The following is a 14,971-nucleotide window of genomic DNA, read 5'->3' as shown; positions in this document are numbered from 1 at the left end:
GTTACAACAAACCTCTTAGGGATCTTTTATTATTACCCCTATCATGTAGAAGAGTTTACTGAGGCTTAGAGTAGGTAAGAAAATTATCCATGGACCAAAACTAGTAAGAGGCAAGATTAAAATTCAGATACATCTAACAGCAGAGCTTACACTCCTACATAGTATATTACAATACTTCCCATCTATAACAGCAGTCAACAAATTGTGCACTGAATCTAGCCTATTCTCTGTTTTTTAAAATAAAATTTTATTGGAACTCAACTATACCCATTCATTTACATATTGTATATGTGTGTTTTCATGCTAGGACATGTATGGCCCACAAAGCCAAAAATATTTACTATCTGTTCCTTTACAGAAAAAGTTTCCTCATCCCCAATCCACAATACATTTCCCCCCCCCCCCCCAGAGATATACTTCTGTTTCATTTTAACAACCTAAGGAGCACTAGGTTAATGATTCTCAAATTTCTTCTGCTATCTCTCACATTCCCTATACTCCCTCTATCCCACCACAAATCCCAATTCAAGTAATCATTGAAGACTTAATTAACCCTGTGCCTAGTATAGTTAAGGGCAGAAATAGAATATTGGGGAGCAACTATAATTATAAGAAATATTAATCATTATTTGTTAACCATTGTGGATGAAAAATAGGTCACATGTTAACCTGACAAGCTCAGGGAAGGTTTGCAAGGCAGTCTTGCAAACTCAAAGATCTAAAATAATCACAAAGAATGGTCTGGAATTAAAACTTTTACTAGCCCTAGCTGGTTTTGCTCAGTGGATAGAGCATTGGCTTGCAGACTGAAGGGTCCCAGGTTTGACTCGGTCACGGGCACATACCTCAGTTGTAGGCTCCTGGCCCTGATCAGGGGCATGCAGGAGGCAACCAATCACATTGATGTCCCTCTCACATTGGTGTTTCTCTCTATATCTCCCTCTCCCACTCTCTCTAAAAATCAATAGAAAAAATATCCTCCAGTGATGATTAAAAAATAAATAAATAAAATAAAAATAAAATTTTAGCTAAAAAGCGGTTATGGTCGGTAGTCACGTCCTATGCTCATATCTTCTCTAACAAAGGTCAACATTTACCTTAACTGAGCCTATTGTCTTTTACATCCACAATAACATATCATTGAAATGTCAGGGTGTCATAATAATATATAGAAATGTTTTAAAATGCTTTTAAAAGGCCATATATATAAAGAAGGTTTTAAAATGTTTAAATTAACTTTCCTTGAAACTTAACGTGTTATTCCCCACTGCCCTGAAGCGTGTGTACCTCATAGATAAGGATTTGAACTTCAGTAAACAAGTCAAAGTGACTTGTCAAGGTAACCACTTGAGTGAGTGATGTATTCTCCCTAGATAACCACATGTAGCCCCTTGCCCTGTTTGAGATAAACATGTGTGTATTGAGGTAATTCATTGATAGCCACCTGGGCAGCTGCAAATGGAGTACAGGCTTTAAAGTTCTGGTCCAGACCAGCCAAAGTGCTTGCCTGACAAAACAGCCACAAAGGCACATCCTTTTGCCAGTCTGGCAAGCAATGCCACTCCATGCTCCACTCCCTGCCAGATGACATAAGAATGGCTAGCAACCCCCGATCTAGATGCAACCTAGTTCTCAGATGAGGAATGTAGGCCCCTGCTTCCAGACCAGCCCAGCCCAGCTGCCGTACCCCAGAGGGCAGCACCACCGGGGATCCCCAGTAAACCTGTACCCCCAGCACCAGGAATTGTGTAAGTGATAAAGTGCTATGTGATTTGCAACTGCATATGTTTCATGTGGTGTAATTCCTCCAACAGTTAACTTAATTATTTTGCATATGCTTAAAATTTAAGTTAAAGCATCTGGTCCTAAGCCTGACACTTGGTCCTGCTTACGTAGAGTAGCCTCTCTGCTAGCAAGTACTTGAATGTCCCACACCTGCAGGGTTCAAGTTTATCTCAAGGGACAACTTAGATAAGCACCTCAGATCCTTTCCCAGGATCTACTTGAGACAGAGGGTAACTTGTAACTTCCCTTTATCCAGACCCCTCAGAGCACAACCAAATGCACTGAGTTCCAGGATGGATACCACAAATTCCTTCATTGTTATTGCTATCATGTTAATTGTTGACTGTTAATTATCCTATACCCACCTAAATAAAATAAGTATGTGTCTATCATTTTACTTTATATCCAATCCCAGAGGTTTCCCTGCTGTGCTCCCTTATGTCTTCCTAATCTATCATCAATGGATTTCATGTAACTCACTTATATCTCCTCCTTTGATTATCTATAATAATAATCTATAATAATAAAAGCATAATATGCTAATTAGACCAGATGTCCTTCCTTCTGTCTTTCCAGACGAAGCTGGGACTGCAAGAGAGGACTTGATCTCAAGTGCCAGAGGGAAGCCAGTGCTGCAGCTGAGGGAAGAAAGACCTGCACGACTTTCATGCTATGGGCCTCTAGTAATGTATAAAACAAGGTGAAAAACTGTCATTCTCTGAAGCATTATTCCAATACATTGAGATTCTGTGTCCTAGCAATTGTCAACAGTTTGGTTCAAATAAACTCATAAAAATTCTTTACAGGTTTGTATATTTTTTTATGTTAACACCAGGATTGCTTTGTTCTGATTAAAGAAAGCACATTCTAACCAGGCTAATAGCTGCACAAGGGATGTGGGAGCTCACCTGGAAATTCGGCCCATCCTCCACGGCCAAGAACTGCCTATTATCATGGAAAGGTTAACACTTTGTTACAGAAACCAGAGGCATCAGCCCTTTGAAAACCCCTATCCCTTTGCATACCTGCAGGCCTTTGCAAACCCCCAGGCCACATTACCTATAAACTGCCCATTTAGCTTACCAATTCTTATCCCTTTTGCCTACTTCTCCATGTAATCTTCTTTCTACCCAATATAAGATCTGGTTTATGGTGGGGGACAGAACAGATTTTTGAGGATGACTTGCTGCTATCCCATACTGTTGGCATTATTGTAATAAACACTCATATAAAATTCAACCCTGTCTCTGCTTAATTGGCTCAAGTAGTGACAGGTAGCCCAGACCCAATGATTACTCAGTTATAGGGTTATAGCATGTTGCCACAAACTATAAGGGATTCAATGAAGTGCAAGGCAAAGTCTTGGAACATTAACTTCTTAAAATATGGTTGAGAAGACAACCAGGAAACAAAACAAACAACACACAAGGCTATCTTATTTGCTTCTAAACTTTCAAGGCCATCAAGGTTCCTTATCAGGCCATGCCCAGTTCCCATACACTGCAGTCCTTGGCCCTTCACTTATTGGGTTTCTTTTCCCTCACTTATTTCGATTTGCACTAGCCAATACTGAGCACTGAGAGGAGAAGTATGATCTATCCCAACACCACAGTCATTAAACACTGAACCAGCTGTACAAGTTTTGGTAGCCAGTGTAAAGCGAAGATATGGAGCTATAGTTTAAAATGCAGAAAAGAAGAGCCATTGAAGGTACTAAAAATAATACAGTTTTGTTCTTGTTCAGTCTTTCATGACCTGTCATAATGTTTTATTCCCTCAATTCTTTTGAAAAAATTTAAATCTACAGAAAACCTAAAAAAAAATATGGTGGAAACTTGATATACCATTTTATTAGTTTCCTGCTGATATGGAATTTTGGTACTGGAATCAGGATTCTTTGTCCATTAGAGTTGAAGAATGAATCCACAGACAGAGGGTAGTATTGCAAAGGTGGAGATTTATTGAAGAACAAGTAGAGACTCCCATGTGGAGAGAAGGAAAAAGTCCCACAGAATGGACTCCCACCTGGGGAAGGGGAAAGGGTCACACAGACTTCCTGTTTTCATGGTTTATTAAGGCTGCAATTCCTGTGTCCTGACATCCCCTCTGATTGGTCAATATTCCCTTTCAAATTGGTGACTATAGTGACTTTTGAGCCCCCACCTCCCTCATTGTCCTCCTATTCCTTCTGGGATTTCTTCCTTCTTTATTTTATAAACATAGACCTTTTTTTTGGCTACTTCCAGTTCCCTTGTCTTATGGAAATATACCCGTTGCTTCTCCCTTGTCTTATGGAAATGTAACTGCACCTGGCTTCCTTGTGTTATGGAGATGTATATTCTCCCCATCTGCAGCCCTATGTTTTTTTTCCCATGGACCCCAATTCTAAAAATTCCCTAAATCTGACTATGTTCCTCTAAAATTCCTGTTTCACTGTAGTTACCACACACTTGGTGACTTGTAACAACAGAAGCTTATCCTCTCACAATTCTGGAGACTATAAATCTGAAATCAAGGTGTTGGCTGGGCCAAACACTCTCTACAGAAGGATCTTTGCTACTTTCAGATTTTGGTGGTTCCTGGTGATCCTTAGCTTGAGGTAGCACCAATCTCTTATCTCTTTCTTTACCATTATCCCTTGTTCCCCTGTTAACGAAAAAACAACAACATTGAAACCTGTAAAGAATTTTTTTGTGAGTTTATTTGAGCCTTACTGTCAACAAATGCCAGGAAGCAGAACCTCAACGGATTGAGATAATGCTCCCAAGAATGGTGGGTTACATTTCTTTATTTATACACTGAAATCAAAGGAGGGACATAGGTGGGTTACATGAAATTCATTGGTGATGGAGTAAGGAGGCGGGAGAAAGCAAAGCAGTGGGAAACTCCTGGGATTGGATAAAAAGTAAAATGATGGATGTGTACTCAGGTGAGTGCATCAACAATTAACATGATAATGAAGGAATTTGAGGCATTTGTCCTGGTGCTCACCACATTTGGTTGTTCCCCAGGGGCTCCGGAAAAAGGGAAGTTACAAGTTACCCAGACATCTCACAGATTTGTTATCTTAGAGGCAAAAAGGCAAATGGGCTCAGTAAAAAGATCAAAGTTGATCTTTGTCTGGGAAAATATCTGGGACATGACTACCTACTATATAACCTGTTAGATTTTTAATTTTCAAACCATCTTTTGTGGTTATCTTAGGTCTCTGGGTTTGCAAGACTGCCATGCAGGCCTTCCCTGAGCTTGTCAGGTTAGCATGTGGCTTTTTTTCACACCCCCAATGGTTTCTAATTTTTTTATAAAAACACCAATCATTGGATTTAGGGTCTACAGCCACTATGATAAAATCTTGAGATATTTAATTATAGCTTCAAAAATATTATTTTCCAAATTAGATCACATTCTTAGGTATCAAGAGTTAGGATTTGAACAACTATAATCCAAACAACTACAACCCCTTAACAAGACATTTTGCCAGCTTTGCTTCCTTTTTTTGTCACTATGATCCCCTCCTTCTTCCTCACCTTCTCCCTCTCTTTCTGTGTAAATTACAAATATCATGATATTTCAACTGCAAATAATCTAGAATAAATACTTATTCTATATGACATTTAGGGAATTTAACATTAATTCAATAGTGTCATCTATTATCCAGTCTTTATTTCCCCTAAAGTTATCTTTTACAGCTTTATTTTTAAGGTCCCCCATTACATTTGGATTGTAATCTCTTCAGTTTCTATTTAAAATTTTTTTAAATATATATGTTTTTATTGATTTCAGAGAGAGAACAGGAGAGGGAGAGATAGAAACATCAATGATGAGAGACAATCATTTATTAGCTGCCTCTTGCAAGCCCCCTGCTGGAGATCAAGCCTACAACCTAGACATGTACTCTGATTGACCAGGAATCTAACCATGACCTCCTGGTTCATGGGTGGATGCTCAACCATTGAGCCACACCAGCTGGGCTCCAGTTTCTTTTAATCTTAGTTTCCTGCTGTTTTTGTTGCTAGTTTGTTTTTCATGATATTGAGAGTTTCAAAAAGTCCAAGCCAGTTCTATTATGTAGAGTATCCTATATTCTGAAATTTGCTTTATAATTATACTAAAGGCCTGGTGCACAAATTCATGCACAGGTGGTGTCCTTCTGCCTGGCCTGCACCCTCTCACTATCCAGGATCCCTTGGGGGATGTCAGACTGCTGGGTCAGGCCAAAACTGGCAGTCCAACATCCCCCTGAGAGACATAGCAGTGCCAAAGAGGCAGGCTGCTGGTGAGGAGCCCCCCCACTGCCACAGTTGCACTTGCCTGCCATGAGCCCTGATTCTCACTGAACTATGTTCTTGCTGTGGGAGCACACTGAACACCAGGGGGAAGCTCCTGAATTCAGCATCTGCCCCCTGGTGGTCAGTGCCCATCATAGTAACTGGTAGACCAGTTGTTCCAGTTGTTATGGTCATAACAATCACTTAGGCTTTTATATATAGATTTAGGCTAAACATTTTGAGAAAGACCTCCATATAGGTGATATTGTATACTTCCAGTGTATTGTATACTATCAGCAGGCTCAGAATCTTGGTTTGACCATATACTGATTATGCTGGGTTTGATCCTATGGTTATATTGAGGATCCATCAGCTCTCTATATTGTAAATGTATCTTACTTCTTTTAGAATTAAAATTAACTGTACAGTGATATCCTAAGGCCTTTTCACTATCTACTTCCAATGACTTGTTACCCAATGGTCTTAGCCTCCAGTAATGATCTATGCTTGTACTTGTTATTACACTGGGTAATGGAAAATACTGACTTACTAATTCTATAATTTCTTCAACATGTTTTAGCTAATATTCTTCTATTTTTAAAAAGCTTCCATCCCTCCTCTTTCTTCTCCTCATCCCCTTTCCCTATGGACTCAATAATTATTTTCTTTCTTTCTTTCTTTCTTTCTTTCTTTCTTTCTTTCTTTATTTCCTTTCTTTCTTTCTTTCTTTCTTTCTTTCTTTCTTTCTTTCTTTCTTTCTTCCTTCCTTCCTTCCTTCCTTCCTTCCTTCCTTCCTTCCTTCCTCCCTCCCTCCCTCCCTCCCTTTCTTTCTTTCTTTCTTTCTTTCTTTCTTTCTTTCTTTCTTTCTTTCTCTCTCTCTCTCTCTCTCTCTCTCTCTCTCTCTCTCTCTCTCTCTCTCTCTCTCTTTCTCTCTTTCTTTCTTTCTCTCTTTCTTTCTTTCTTTCTTTCTTTCTTTCTTTCTTTCTTTCTTTCTTTCTTTCTTTCTTTCTTTCCTTCTTCTTTCTTTTTGACCTCCAATGTGATATGAGCTTTGTTCCTTTTTTACATCCCAAGATTCTTTCCCTTATCATTTTCTGTCTCTTTCAAAAATTCCATTAGCCACATTGAAAGGTAGGTCTTCTGACAACAGCTTTTCTTCCTTTGCCTTAATCTAAGAATATCTTGATTGCCCCTTAATCCCTAAAATATATTTTTGAAGACTGTGGGATTTATGGTTGATAGTTCTTTTAGCATTTTAATAATCTTGTGCCACTTTTTTCTGGCTTCAATGGTTTCTGATGAAAAATTGCTGTAATTCGATTTTTCCCCCCACTCTCGGCAAAGTAATTTCTCTCTTACTGCTTTCAATATATTTTTTTTTTCTGTCTATAAGATTCAGAAGTTTAACTAAGATTGTAACCAGACAATCGTGGGTCCAGGCTGCCTGTCACTACTTGAGCCAATTCAGCAGAGATAGGTTTGAATCATATATTCCAATAATGCCAGCAGTACTGGAAGAGCAGCAGGTCACCCACAAAAGTCTTCTCTGCACCCCTACCATGAACCAGCTGTTTATATTGGGTAGAAAGACGAATAGTAGGCAAAGGGATATGCCAAATAGGCAATTTACTGGTAACTGTGGGCTGGGGATTTGAAAAGGCTTGTGGGTATGCAAAATGCTGGGGGTCTTTAAAGGACTGGTGATATGCCAAGGGTTGGAGGCTCTGGTTTCTTTAACAAAGTTGTTAATTTTCCATGATAATAGGCAACCCCCAGATGTAGAGGATGGGCTGAATTTCCAGGTGAGCTCCCAGGGCCCTTCTGCAACTCCAAGCCAGGTGAGAATGTGCTTTCTTTAATCAGAACATAACAATCATGGATAATAGAGCATTATTAGTATTTCTTACAATTATAACTGGTCCCCAATACTATATTTCTGTCCCTATCAAGATGTGTCTTAGTATAAATCTCTTTAAGTTTATTTATTGATTAAATAAATGCCTTTCTCTTATTTGAATCCAGTGACCACTATATAAATGCAAATTCCCTTGGAAAGGGCCCACATTAAGATTTGTCATTAATTTAAGTTGAATCAAAGAAATGTGTCATCCACTGTGGGATTGGGGTGAGCTAGGCAAAGGGAGTAGAAAGAAGAGGTGGGAGCTAGAGAAAGAAAACTTCCCCCTTGGTGGGTTTTGCTGTTGGCCTTGAGTACCCAGAGGCCTGAACTTTAATCAGAACCTCAGATCTTATGTTGATTGCTATTGAACTGACAAGTGTTTTGACACAGTCCCACAACCATTTCTCACTGAGGTGTCTACCCTGTTTGTCCTCCTCAAGACATTGTTAAATAAATCAATGGAAGTTGTCAAGTCCTGACATGCTGGCCTGGGAGCCTCTGTTTTGTGGCATTTTATTAATACAAACAATCAAATTTCCAAAATATAATGCATTATTCCCAGGCTAACATAGGAGTCCCTGTGCCTAGTTTGGTGTTAAAACAGAAAAAAAAAATGGTTGCCAGCTATAGAGTGCCATACATATATATATATATATATATATATATATATATATATATATATATATATATATATATGTGTGTGTGTGTGTGTGTGTGTGTGTGTGTGTGTATGTATATATATATATGTATATATGTGTGTGTGTGTGTGTATGTATGTATATATATATATATATATATATATATATATATATATATATATATATAATTTTTTTTTCCTGTCACAGATTGGGAGATTGGTGTTTTACAAACCCTCAGGATTTGAATCTGAGTTCTATCTTATCAATTTAGACTTGTTGAGACAGGTGTTTTGGAAATATTACACCCATTGTACTACTTTCTCCAGGGATAATTAATGTATTATGTATTTTCACAGGGGAGATTTTAATAAGGTTACTATTCATTTGTAGAACATAGACTAATTTTTGATGGCCCCCAAACTGATAAAATAACCACATATGTCAGCTCCTATTTTTGATATATGGCTCTGATTAACGCCCAGATGCCTAGAGATACAGGCAGTGGAAAATGTGAGATAAGGTAGAGTTTGACATCTGCATCTCTACCATGAGCTTCATTTGAGGTGTCAGTTATGATGCAAGTAATTAATGCACACTGAGAGCCTACTATGTGTCAGGTATGACGGAGATGCAGAATAGCTAGGATATCGACCCTACCTTTAAAAGGCTTATAACATGTCAAGGTCTATAAAATCTCTGATCGAGATGATAGCTATTATATAAATGGTAATAGCTACTTTTAGCTGAGTGTTTTCCATTTGCCCCATTCTGTACTTAGTGTTTCATAGGCATTATCTCATTTACTTCCTCTAAGAAGCCTCTGAGGTATGTAATGCTAGGCGCATTTTGTAGATGCAAAATAGAAATTCAGAGCCAATAGGAAGAGAAACCATGGTCACATAGGCAAGATTCATACCCAGGTTTGCCTGGCTCTAAGCAGAGCTGGGGAATCTTTTTTTCTGCCAAGGGGCCATATGGATATTTATAACATCTTTCATGGGCCATACAAAATTAGCCTGCTTTATTTGGTCAAACATTTAATGTACTTACCCCTAATGCCTTGGCAGGGCCAGACCAAATGATTTTGTGGACTTTTAAGGGTCCATGAGACAGAAGTTCCCCACCTCTGCTTTACAGGCTTACATACTGCTTACTTTAGAAAGCTGAGGCTTTAAATGAGTGTGCTCATGTATGTGAAAAATTTCTTTTAACGACTGTGACATAAATAAACCAAAGACAGACCATGAGACACACCTGGTAGAGATTAACCTATTTAAGCATTTCTCAAAGTGGAGAAACTTGGGAGAGTTGCATGCCAATTAGAGATTCTAAAACCAAAGAATATTGCATGGCAGGGGTGAGGCCAGCACTGTGCTTTAAGAATAGATGCTGGGAGCAAGTCAAACTAGCTTTCCTAAATTTCTATTTGCAGTGCTTTCTCTATATCATTTTCTCCCAACCAACAAAGATGCTAGAATTCACATACTTCATAATACTGGCTGATATCAGCACTAATGGAAAAATGAAATTCGGGCTTGAATTTGGCAGACAGGATCTTTTACCTCATTTCTATCTATTCTTTGGACAATCACTTATTAAGCAACTATGCGAAAACACTGTTCTAGGCATATTCAGAAAAAGTGGAGTTGAATAAGACACGGTTCTTATATTCAGAGAGATTTTTTTAAGGCAGGAGTCAGCAAACTTGGTTTTTGTAATAAACTCGTTTGTAAATGATTTAGGCTTTGAGAACCTTGTAGTCTCTGTCACAACTTCTCAACTCACCTATTGTAATATGAAATTATCCACTGACAATAAGTAAATAAATGAGCCTAGTATTTGTGATAAAATTAAAAGTAAATAATGGAAACAATAAACACAGAATACACAATAATAGTTAACTTTGGTAGCAACAAAAGGGGTAAAAGGGGTAAGAGATAAGGTAGAGTAGAAGGAGCACATAAACATACTAGTATGTAAATTTATTGGTAATGTTTTAGTAGATTTTTAAAAATAATTCTTTATTGTTTGAAAGTGTTATATATGTCCCCCTTTTTGCCCCAAAATCCCTCCAGGCAACCCACCCCCACCCCAGGCCTTCAGAACCTTATTGTCTGTGTCCATGGGTTTTGCATATATGAATACAAGTTCTTTGGTTGATTACTTCCCACCAATCCACCCTCTTCCATCTTCCCTCTGAGATTCTGCACTCTGTTCCATGCTTCCAAGTCTCTGGATCCACTCCTTTCATCAGTATATTTTGTTATTTAGATTCCACATATGAGTGTGATCATAGAATACTTTTCTTTCTCTGACTGACTTATTTCACTTAGCATTATACTCTCCAGGTCCCTCCATGCTGTCTCAAAGGGTAAGATATTCTTCTTTTTTACTGCTGCATAGTATTCTCAGGTATAAATGTACCACGGCTTTTTTATCCACTAATCTACTGATGGGCACTCAGACTGTTTCCAGATCTTAGCTATTGTAAATTGTGCTGCTATGAACATGGGGTTGCATGCATTCTTTCTCATTGGTGTTTTGGGTTTCTTAGGCAATATTCATAGAAGTGGGATCTCGGGGTCAAATGGCAGTCCCATATTTATTTTTTTGAGGAAACTCTATACTGTTTTCCATAATGACTGCATCATTCTGCATTCCCACCAGTAGTTTACTAGGGTTCCCTTTCCTTGCCAGTACTTGTCATTTGTTGATTGGACAAATACATGCAAAAAATTTTAAACTAGACCACCTATTTACACCACACACAATAATAAACTCAAATATAGATAAAAGACTTAAATGTAAGTCGTAAAGCCATAAAAATCCTAGAAGAAACCATAGGTAGAAAAATTTCAGACATCTCTTGTAGCAATGTGTTTACAGATACATCTCCCAAGGCAAATAAAACTAAGGAGAAAATAAATGGGACTATCAATACATCAAGATAAAAAACAAACAAACAAACAAACAAACAAAAACCACACACACACACAAAATCTGCACAGCAAAAGAAACCATCAACAAAACAAAAGAAGAGCCCACTGCATGGGATAACATATTTGGCAATAATACATCTGATAAAGAGTTAATATCCAAAATATATAAGGAACTCAGACAACTTAACAAAAGAAAAACAATCTAATTAAAAAATGGGTAAAGGACATACTAGTAAATAGACACTTCTCCAAAGAGGACATACAGTTAGCCAAGACACATTTGAAAAAATGTTCAATGTAACTAATCACATGAGTGATACAAATCAAAATGACAATGAGGTACCATCTCTCATACCTGCTAGAATGGCTGCCATCAACAAATCAACAAATGACTAATAACTTTTTTTTCATAAGGTGGTAGTTTCATATATAGGCTTTATAAATAAATAAAGCACTATATGACCAATGATGATCATATTTCATAAACCATGGAATATGTAAATATATAAATAATCCAACTGTATGTACTAGATGTAAAATAAAATGAAGAGCAAAGAGAAAGGGATAAGGCTGGAGACAAAGAAAAGGTTGGAGAATGGGGAAGATTTAAGTAGCTATTTAACTTACAATGCTCCCCACTAACCCTTTGCCATCAACTCTACCTGGCTACACAGTCACCCCAAGAGTAAAATTATCAGGAGCTCATCTAAGATTCATTTTCTTGGGAGGCCCTTATGACTTGAGGAATTGGTATTTTAACTCTTGCAGGCTACTGGCACAGGGCAAGGATCAGGAGAAGGAGTGGGTCTCTCAGGCTTATCAGGATGTCATGTATTTCTTCTTTGCTGCCAACATCACCAAGAGGAGGTCCAGAATGAGTGGTTAACAACATGGCTTCCTGGGTTACCACAGACGATGCTTTGCAAGAATTTGTGGAACTCATCTATCAGCAGGCCACGTCCATTCCAAATTTCTCCTACATGGGAGCTCGCCCGTGTAATTACCTGTCCCATCACCTGACAATTAGCTCACAGAGTGGCAACTTCCGCCAATTGCTACTTCAAAGATGTAGGACTGAATATGAACCTCGAGATCAAGCTGCAAAGGGGGATGAAGCAGCTCGAAAATGATTCCATGCGTTTGTGCTCTTCCTGGGAGAACTTTATCTGAAGCTGGAGATCAAAGGAATAAATGGACAGGTTACAAGAGCAGATATTCTTCAGGCTGGTCTTCGGGAGTTGCTGAATGCCCTCTTTGCTAACCCTGTATGACAATCTAATTTGTGCAGTAAAATTATTGAAGTTGACAGGGTCAGTGCTGGAAGATGCCTGGAAGGAAAAGGGAAAGATGGACATGGAAGAAGTTATCCAGAGGATTGAAAATGTCGTCCTGGATGCGCACTGCAGCAGAGACGTGAAGCAGATGTTCTTGAATCTTGTAGAGCTCCGGTCAATAACTGGGGTAGAGTCCATGTAACCTCAACATACAGAGAAGCAACACCTGAAAACGACCCCAACTATTTTATGAATGAACCAACATTTTATACATCTGATGGTGTTCCTTTTACTGCAGCTGATCCAGATTACCAAGAGAAATATCAAGAGTTACTTGAAAGAGAAGACCTTTTTGCAGATTATGAAGAAAATGGAACAGATTTATCAGGCGCTGGTGATCTGTACTTGGATGATCTTGATGATGAGATGGACCCAGGGATAGAAGCTTATGAAAAGTTTTGTTTGGAATCAGAACGTAAGCAAAAACAGTAAAGTTAAATTTCAACGTATAAGTTTTACAAAGCAGTTTAGGTTATGGTGACTTACAGAACACAGGAAAGCAGGAAAATGTGTCACACTTATACCAAATTAAGGATGTTGAGTTATGTTACTAATGTATGCAACTTTAATTTTAACATTCTCTGCCAAAATAAACTTTATCCCCTATATCTTAATATATATATATATATATATATATATATATATATATATGTGTGTGTGTGTGTGTGTGTGTGTGTGTGTGTGTGTGTGTGTGATAGTTTATTATGTACAGTTAATTCCACTGTTTTGGCTGCAATAAAATCGATTTTGAAAAAAAAAATAAATGAATAAAAACATGGCTTCCCATGTATCTCAGCTCACCTTCCATCTCCTCTTCTTTGTGCTCTTTCTCTGTCCTAAATATATAGTTAAGATTCTTTTGGAGAAACAAGGGAGACATTGAGATGGATGGAATTTGACTCAGAACCCCTTCTATACCTGTTAACTTCCTTCATAGTTTTCTTCATTATAATCCTGAGAGTAGGGCCAAAATCTAGGGCCCTAAAAGCAAAAACCTTAAAGGAGCAATGGCCAGGGACCATTATGTTTATTATTTCCCAATTTGATACAGTACCTATTATATATATCAAGTGAAATAAAACTGCAATAAACTTGTGATGTGACCTTACTCTGGAAATGGTCCCAGATGAGAGTCAGTATAGCCTTAAAAAGGCTCACAGTCTAGTGGACTTACTCTAAGGCTTGCTACAGCAGTGTTGGCCTTTCTTCTTTGGCACTATCTGGCCTTGACTGAGCTGTCTGAGGCACAAGCCCTGCCTCCATGTCCCCTCCACTCTAATGGCTCCTGGGTTGTCACTTTCTTATTCTTTGACGGTTACTTCTCAGTCTAGTTTTTCCTTATCACATCTCTATGGTTCCCTTCTTTTTCTGTTCTGAAGCTTTTTTCCCCATGTTTTGTCTTCATACTTTTCCTTTCCTTTTTTTTTTTTTTTTTTTTTTTAATTTCTATTCTGATCCAAACTCATTTCTATCCTGGGTTTCCTATTCTCTGGCATCTCTCTGTCTCATCACTTTCTTCCCCCTTTCTGTTCCCCTTTCTATTCCCCTTTCTTTCCCTTCTCTCTCTCTCTCTCTCTCTCTCTCTCTCTCTCTCTCTCTCTCTCTCTCCCTCTCTCTCTCTTTCCCCCCCTCCCCCTCTTAGTTAGCATTATTTTTTTTTTGTAACAGAGTATCTCAGTTCCAAGTTTATTCATTTAAAATATATTTTTATTGATTTTAGAGAGGGAGGGAGAGGGAGAAAGAGATAGAAACATCAATGACTAAAGATAATCATTGATTGGCTGCCTCCTTCATGCCCCCTACTGGTGATTGAGCCCGCAACCCAGGCATGTACCCTTGACTGTAATCCAACCTGGAACCCTTTAGTCCGCAGGCCAAGGCTCTATCCACTGAGCCAAACTGACTAGGGTCCTGATTTGTCTTATTTAAAACTAAAATAAATGGGACCCCAATTCCTTAGACTATTAATATGAGATGGAGAGTTGGAACAGTCTCCCTAGGAACTACTTTTATCAGAATCCTCAGGGAGTTACATATTATCTGTAAGCACACAAAGCATGTATGTAGGTGTGAGTGTCAGAACCATGTTATTAGTGGAGAGTGATGG

The 14,971-nt window shown here is 38.3% G+C and overlaps 1 pseudogene across 1 annotated transcript; it reads left to right on the top strand.

Annotated features, from left to right (window-relative positions):
• The first annotated feature begins 12,405 nt into the window (after positions 1-12,405).
• On the top strand, positions 12,406-13,490 carry LOC311615805 (polyadenylate-binding protein-interacting protein 1-like; annotated as a pseudogene). Its single transcript has one exon. The product of its transcript is annotated as a polyadenylate-binding protein-interacting protein 1-like (transcript).
• Positions 13,491-14,971: the final 1,481 nt, after the last annotated feature.

This window comes from Pipistrellus hanaki, assembly GCF_964339955.1.
Source record: "Pipistrellus hanaki genome assembly, chromosome: X".
Lineage (NCBI taxonomy): Eukaryota > Metazoa > Chordata > Mammalia > Chiroptera > Vespertilionidae > Pipistrellus > Pipistrellus hanaki.
The sequence above is the reverse complement of the archived record's forward strand: the minus strand, read 5'-3'. Positions and strand labels throughout refer to the sequence as shown.